The sequence below is a fragment of the Physeter macrocephalus genome, chromosome 2 (assembly GCF_002837175.3).
Source record: "Physeter macrocephalus isolate SW-GA chromosome 2, ASM283717v5, whole genome shotgun sequence".
Classification (NCBI taxonomy): domain Eukaryota; kingdom Metazoa; phylum Chordata; class Mammalia; order Artiodactyla; family Physeteridae; genus Physeter; species Physeter macrocephalus.
The window spans coordinates 125,112,212-125,118,868 of NC_041215.1; the positions used below are offsets into that span (position 1 = coordinate 125,112,212).

General features: G+C 41.3%; 1 non-coding gene across 1 annotated transcript; it reads right to left on the bottom strand.

Moving 5' to 3' along the window:
* Positions 1-309: 309 nt before the first annotated feature.
* On the bottom strand, positions 310-382 carry TRNAF-GAA (transfer RNA phenylalanine (anticodon GAA)). Its single transcript has one exon. It is a non-coding gene; the product is annotated as a tRNA-Phe (tRNA).
* Positions 383-6,657: the final 6,275 nt, after the last annotated feature.

Below are 6,657 nucleotides of genomic sequence, written 5' to 3' on the forward strand. Positions count from 1 at the left end.
CATTTATTTAACAAGTAGTTATCAAGAATTTTAGTGGTCATTTTAAATAAGTTAATACACAGAGAAAGCTTAAAGGATAGCTTGACATACAGCAAGTACTCAAGGTAAGTTAGCTATTATTATTACAGTCAGGAAGTACTAAGGTATTGGGGGTTTAGTAAAAAGGCCGACCAGGGCACCTGACACCACCCCTCCCTGAAAAGTCATTGACTCACTCAAAACATAATAACCAAAAATTCCCCTTAAAGCTTATTATATTTTAGTTAAGACTGCCAGGAAACTATATTTAGTGCAAAAACCCAAAACTACTGCTGAAACCCGGGATCGAACCAGGGACCTTTAGATCTTCAGTCTAACGCTCTCCCAGCTGAGCTATTTCAGCTTGTTCAGGTGACTTCTCCTGAATAACTATAATGGAATAATACTTGTTTTATAATAATAAAAAAAATCAATACTCAGAGTCAGCTGGAGGTAGGCATTTAACAAATCTTCAGAGATGATGAAGTAAGATCCCTGTTTACAAGCTAGACGTAATAAATAATTTCATTTTTCTCAGTTCTGTGTTTAACTGCCCTGCAATCTGTTTTTTCCATTTAAAAATAAATCATGGACTTTTTTCACGACCAAAAAATACACATCTTTACTTGGAATTTCCATCCTAATATACGCTTAATTTCTAGAAAAATGGCAGCTTGGTCCACTTAAAAATTTAATTAAATATCACTTTTTCATAAAAGCAATGTTCCCATAAGCTCATTAACATAGCCAGGATTGGAAACTAGCTGAAGACTAAAGCTCCAAAGAGATCACTAAAGTGTAATGCAGACCCAAAAAATATGAACAAGAAAGATGAAATAAACTGAAAAGCTCTGTGGTAACAGAATAACAGTCCTCCAAAGATACCCAGGTCCTAATGTTACCTGTTGCTGGGTCCTGTTGCTCACTGCTCAAAAGTCAGTACGAGAGAGAGAGAGACAAATGTTGGCAGAAAGGAAAGCTGCTTGTAATCAGAATTCCGGCAATCTGGGGCTATGGTGGACTCAGGGTCCCCCAGAAACCATCTCTGAAGATTCTGCTTGGCCATGCAAGTTTTTAAAGGGAAAAAGGGAGGTAATCTCCATTAATCACTGAGATGGGGGGCCAGAGTCATCACCAGCCTCCACTGGGTGCAGGCTTGTTGACTTCTTGTGATTTTTCTTTAGATGCTACCTTGTGCACCCAGTTTGTTCACGAGAAGACTGGAGGGGAAACTAAGAAAAAGATCTGGTTATCTGTTAATTACTTATTCTTCATTTCTACTTCTTTGATCTATGGAAAGAACCAACAGATTAGGCAAGGTGTTGTGTGATCAAAAGATTTGAAAGGTGTGTTAGGGCTGGAGATAAGTAGAGCATGGGGGTCCCGGGTTTAATATTAGGGACAGGACAAAAGGGTGTCCCCTGCAGAGAGCTCTTTCCTGCCAAGAACTGCTTATGAATGCCCCCTTGTCAGAGCATCATTCCATTTCTATGGGATTATGGGCGAAGGTGGGTCTTCTGTAACTTCTTCATGCTGACATAGGGCACCATATTCTTAGAGTAGAAGATGTCAACATGGGTCTGAAGCATCTCTTTGCTGACCATTGTAATTGCCCGTTTACATAACCAGGCAGAACAAGCTACAATTATTTTGATGCCTACAAAGAATATTATGAGCATCAATGTTAATCCCATCCTCTTAAGGCCAGTTCTTGGAATTGTGTCAGCCATAGATTCAGTATTGCTCAAGATGGAGCAGCTTATGTCATGGCTACTGCCTGGTCATCACGCAGTCAGCTTTTTCCCCTCTCGTGGCAGTCACAGTATCTGTAAAACAACGCAGAGCAACTCAGTGTGCATCAGACACTCGAGTCTGTGACTTTATTGTCCTAATCATTAGCTGCTTGAGGCGGCTCCTTTGTGACTCCGGTGGGCCTGGGGGACTTCAGCTTTTCCATAAACAAGAGACAGGAGACATGAAGAGGACTTTGTACTTGGAGAGGCCACAGGGTTCTGCTCAGTTCCACTAATCCCCAGACAATACAATATGTTAGGAAACCTGGAAAAGGAGAATCAAGGTTGCAGATGGAATTGTCTGCTAATCAGTTTACTTTGAGATGAGGAGAGCATCCTGGACCATCTGGGCGGGCCCAAGGTAATCGTAAGAGTCCTTGTAGGTAGAAGAAGGAGGCAGAAGAAAGAACCAGAGAGACGGCAGCACAAGAGGAACCCGGCCTGACACTGCTGGATTTGAAGTTGGAAGAGGGCCGGAAGGAAAGTGGGCGGCAGCCCCTGGAAGCTGGAAAAGGCAAGAAAACGGATTCTCCCCTGGAACCTGCACAAAAGAACGCAGCCCTGCCAACACCTCGATTTTAGCCCAGGGAGGCTAATTTTGGTCCTCTCACCTCCAGAACTGTAAGATAATAAATTTGCGTTATTTCAAGTCACTACATTTGTGGTAGTTTGTTGCAGCAGCAATTGGAAACTAATAGGTTTGTAAAAAACATATTTACTAGTAAGTTAACTGAATATTGGAATTTTAGAATGTCTAATATTAGAATTTTTAATACCAAATGTGCCTTGGATTAATTCTGTAGTTTGAAGGTAAGCTATCTTTGATGACTTAAAGTCTCAGATTCTTTTATCCTAAATAATTTTAAAACCTACAAACTCAATAAATATGGAAGGTAGGGTTGTAGCTAAATTCTGGTATTGATTTTAAATAGATTCTATGTGATTTAAAGTAAGAGACTGAATCTAACACCATTTTTCTTTGTCGCACAAATTTCTACATTTCCTAGAGAGTTAGGTAAAACTGGTGTAGTAAAAGAATTGGGCAACTGAATTCCCTGGACCTCGTTTTCCTCCATTTCCTCTATAAAATGGAGATAATGTCTGTTATGGACTGAACTGTGTTTCCCCCAAATTCAGATGTTGAGGTCTCAACTCCCAGTATCTCAGACTGTTAACCTATTCACCTTGTTAAAGAGTGATTATTAAAATGAGGCCCTTAGGGTAGGACCTTAATCCAATCTGACTGGTGTCCTTATAAGAGGAAGAGACACAGGGGACACTGCTGCACAGAGGGAGGACCATGTGGGGAAAAACTGGCAAGAGGGGAGCCATCTGCAAGCGGAGGAGGGAGGCCTGAAACAGACCTCTCACCATGGCCCGCAGAGGAAGCGCACCCTGCCTGCACCTTGATCTTGGACTTCAGCCTCCAGAACTGTGAGAATTTAAACTCCTGTTGTTAAGGTACCCATTCTGTGCTATTTTGTCACAGCAACCCTAGCAAACTAACACAATACCCAATTCACGGAGTAAATAAAGAGATCATGTACGCTAAAAGCATTGGGTAAGTATCTAGGGGAAACGGTATTGGGAGTAATAGAGATGTTGAACCAAAGACAAAATTTTAATTTTTTTCAGATCATTTTTAAATCTCCAGGATTAACTCTTTGATCCTTTTGTTTTGTCCAGTAAATTTTTATAAAATAAGCATACTTCTGCCCCAAAAGTAAAACTCCTAATTAATATTGCAAATACTTTGGGGATATACAATATATTTCAAAAAACCAGTCATTTATCTGAAATCATTCAGAAAGCTAGGGTCTGATAGTTGGACAATCATCGCAGTCACAATTTCTTTCCACAGCAGCTTGGTGGAAAAACGTACTTTTTAATAAGAGAACATTACTTCAGCTGCTTCTTAGGCACATTTAAATCAGTTATTTAGATCACTCCTAAATGTTTCTTTGGAAGATAAAAGCAAAACATTCTAAGTCAGGATACATTCAAGTTGTGGATTTCAGACTCTAGAATTTGAGAGACTTAAACCCTTTGAATCACAAAGGAAATAATGACAGAAATGTTTTTAGTAAACTTCTGAATATTGAGGAAAAACAGCTTTTACCAAAATAAAACAACCACCCCCCCAAAAAAAAATGTCAGAATTATAGGCCACTGGTATTTAAATCAAATCTTATCCTTAAGTCTGTGACATTTTCTTGAACAGCTTTGCTCTTTTGGGCCTGTTTCCCACAAGCGATTTTCCTCTGGACAAGCAATGGCGGTCTCACCCCTCCTCGGGATAAGCCATGGTGGTGTTACACTTATAATAACCACTGCGTCTTGGATGTCTTTTCAAATTAGGTTTCTTCTCATATGCATCCACAGAGACTCCCCCTATAGAACTGCATAGAACTGCTCCTATGCAGTTCTCCATTCCTTTTATCCCAAAGCCAAGTGAAACATTGGCTCTAGGATGAAAGAATCTGAGACTTAAACTTATCAATTATGACACATTTTCAGTCTACAGAATTCATTCACAGCACATCGGGTATCAGAAATTCTGATATTAACTAATAAATACTCTTCCCAAAGCCTGCCTTCATGTGCTTCACATTCCTGCTCATGTTCTTCAAGTTCATCGGTCCCCTGTAGACATCTCCCGGGAGTCTTGGCTGGCTTGTGCGGGCTGGTCCAGGCAGTGGTGGCTGCATGAGCCCAGCCTTGCAGGGAAGGCACCGTCTGCAGCAGTCTTGAGCTTTGGTCAGTATGACTGCTCACACTAGGGAAACAGCTGCCGTGGCCCCATCTGCTTCCGGGCCCAGGCACTGAGACCCACGACCCTGCAGGCTCAGCAGATTCCCCTGGCTCAGTGGTCCAGCTGTGACCCCAACTCTAAGAGCAGACCAACAGGAGGGACCAGAACTGTCTGGGCTCCTGGGCCCTAAGCTTCAAAGTTTGAACCATGTGTTGCTGCCACATTCCCTGATCTGCACTGGAATCTGATTCTGGGTTCGGATCTCCTTCTCACTAGACATCCCAGATTTCCCCAGAATAGAATGTACTCCTAGAAAGCAGAAGTGCTTTTTAGAAGTTGCATTTATAATTATGGGTTTCTAGAGTCCCTGTGGATTTGTCATACTAGATGCAGGTTTGGACAAGGTGAACCTGACAGTTATAGTTTTGATACCATGTCTTTCACACTGTGGAACAAACTGTCCCTTGGACTCAGAATACATGTTTAACCCCAATTAGCTATGGTGAAACCTTAAAATCAAACATTTCTGGGCTTCAGTTTCCTAACAAGATGTTCTCTAAGATCCCTGTCTGGACCAGCTTCTAGGATTCCATGGGGCATTAGCCACCTGCTAAGCCAGAAGAGATGGCGGTGGCCAAGGGGTTGTTATAATTTTCAGGGATCAACCGTGAGAACTCAAGGTCGTGCTCCCCAGCCCTGAAAGATCTGGTGCACTTCTACAAAAAGCCTTCATCCCCCAGTAATACTTACTCTGGGTATGTTTCTCAGCTGCTGACTCACCATTGGCAGACCGTGTACTTTAAGCTAATTTCTTATTAGAGGTGTGAGATTTCATTCACAGTTGATGGGACTAGAAGTTCTCTCATGGCACAAAGCAGAGCATCTCTCATGTGCTCTGAATTTCATAAAAATGAGCCTCTAAGAGGTTCCATAGGACCCTGGTTCCCAATATATCAAGTCAAGTGTTAAGGAATTCCCCAAAAAGGTGGCTAGAAACTATAGTTTAAATAGCAATGTAAGTTAAAAACTGCTGTCACCTAGAGGGTTTTCATTGGTCGTGACAGTGTTTTAAAATCACTGCAAAACTTTAAAAACAAAAATAAGAAGCAACTTCATCTGATTAAAGGAAAAGGCTGCCCGTTATGCTTCTGCCCTGTTAGATGCCAGAGTGATTGGTTAGGACAATCACGCTGCGAAGTGCTTTGGAAATGGTCTTCTAATGCACTGGGTTTTGTTTTGCTTTGCTTTGTTTCTCCTGTTGTAGACTTTCTTTACCTAAATTTTGTGAGTCTTTAAGTCACTGCTAACTTGTCCTAACTACCTCTAACTTGTTGATCCAGCCGATTATAGCAACCAGGTTACTTCATGAGCCTCCCCCAAAAAGACAGCAATCCACCTTTCTGTCAAGACATAGAACCTTCGATTTGACTGTTGGTAACTGTCAGAGGACCTTTGCCGACTAGAGAACAATGTTTCAGAAAATGGCCTCCCAGACCCCTCTCCCTCCTCCTCCCCCACCACTGGTAAATTTTATTATCGAAAGTAATTGTTGGAAAACCAAAGGAGGGACAAAAACTGTGAGTAATGGTTAACAAAGCCTGAACATGAGCTTTCTAGTCTATGTCTCAGGCCCCTTCACAGCTAGCAAAATTCTCATTTTCCAAAGTAGGTCCTCAGACTGTTCCAGAAGTGCCCCTTGACCTTTCTTTAACATTTAAAAGAAGAAACTGATTCTTAATCTCTCTCTTTTTTTTTTTTCTTGATCCTACAACCCCCTAAAGTATAGCCTTTTCAGGGCTACCTCCCAAGACAGATATGTGACCACCCTTCAAGGAAACAGTGAGAACCATTACTTTTTCATCCTTTAATTATATTTTGTTTTCTTCTATTTTCTCTCTTCTATAGAATGCTCCTATTTTCTGATAGGAACCTCTTTTCCTCCCTTTTAAAGCCAAACTCAAAGCAATCAACCATTTATAAGAGTTTCACTTTCAAGAGGAAAAACTATCTCAAGATTAAAAGATAACTTGTACTCAGTTCCTGAGGCTCCTGGAACCACGTCATGGGTTCAGTAGCCCAAAGTCTTCCGTCCAA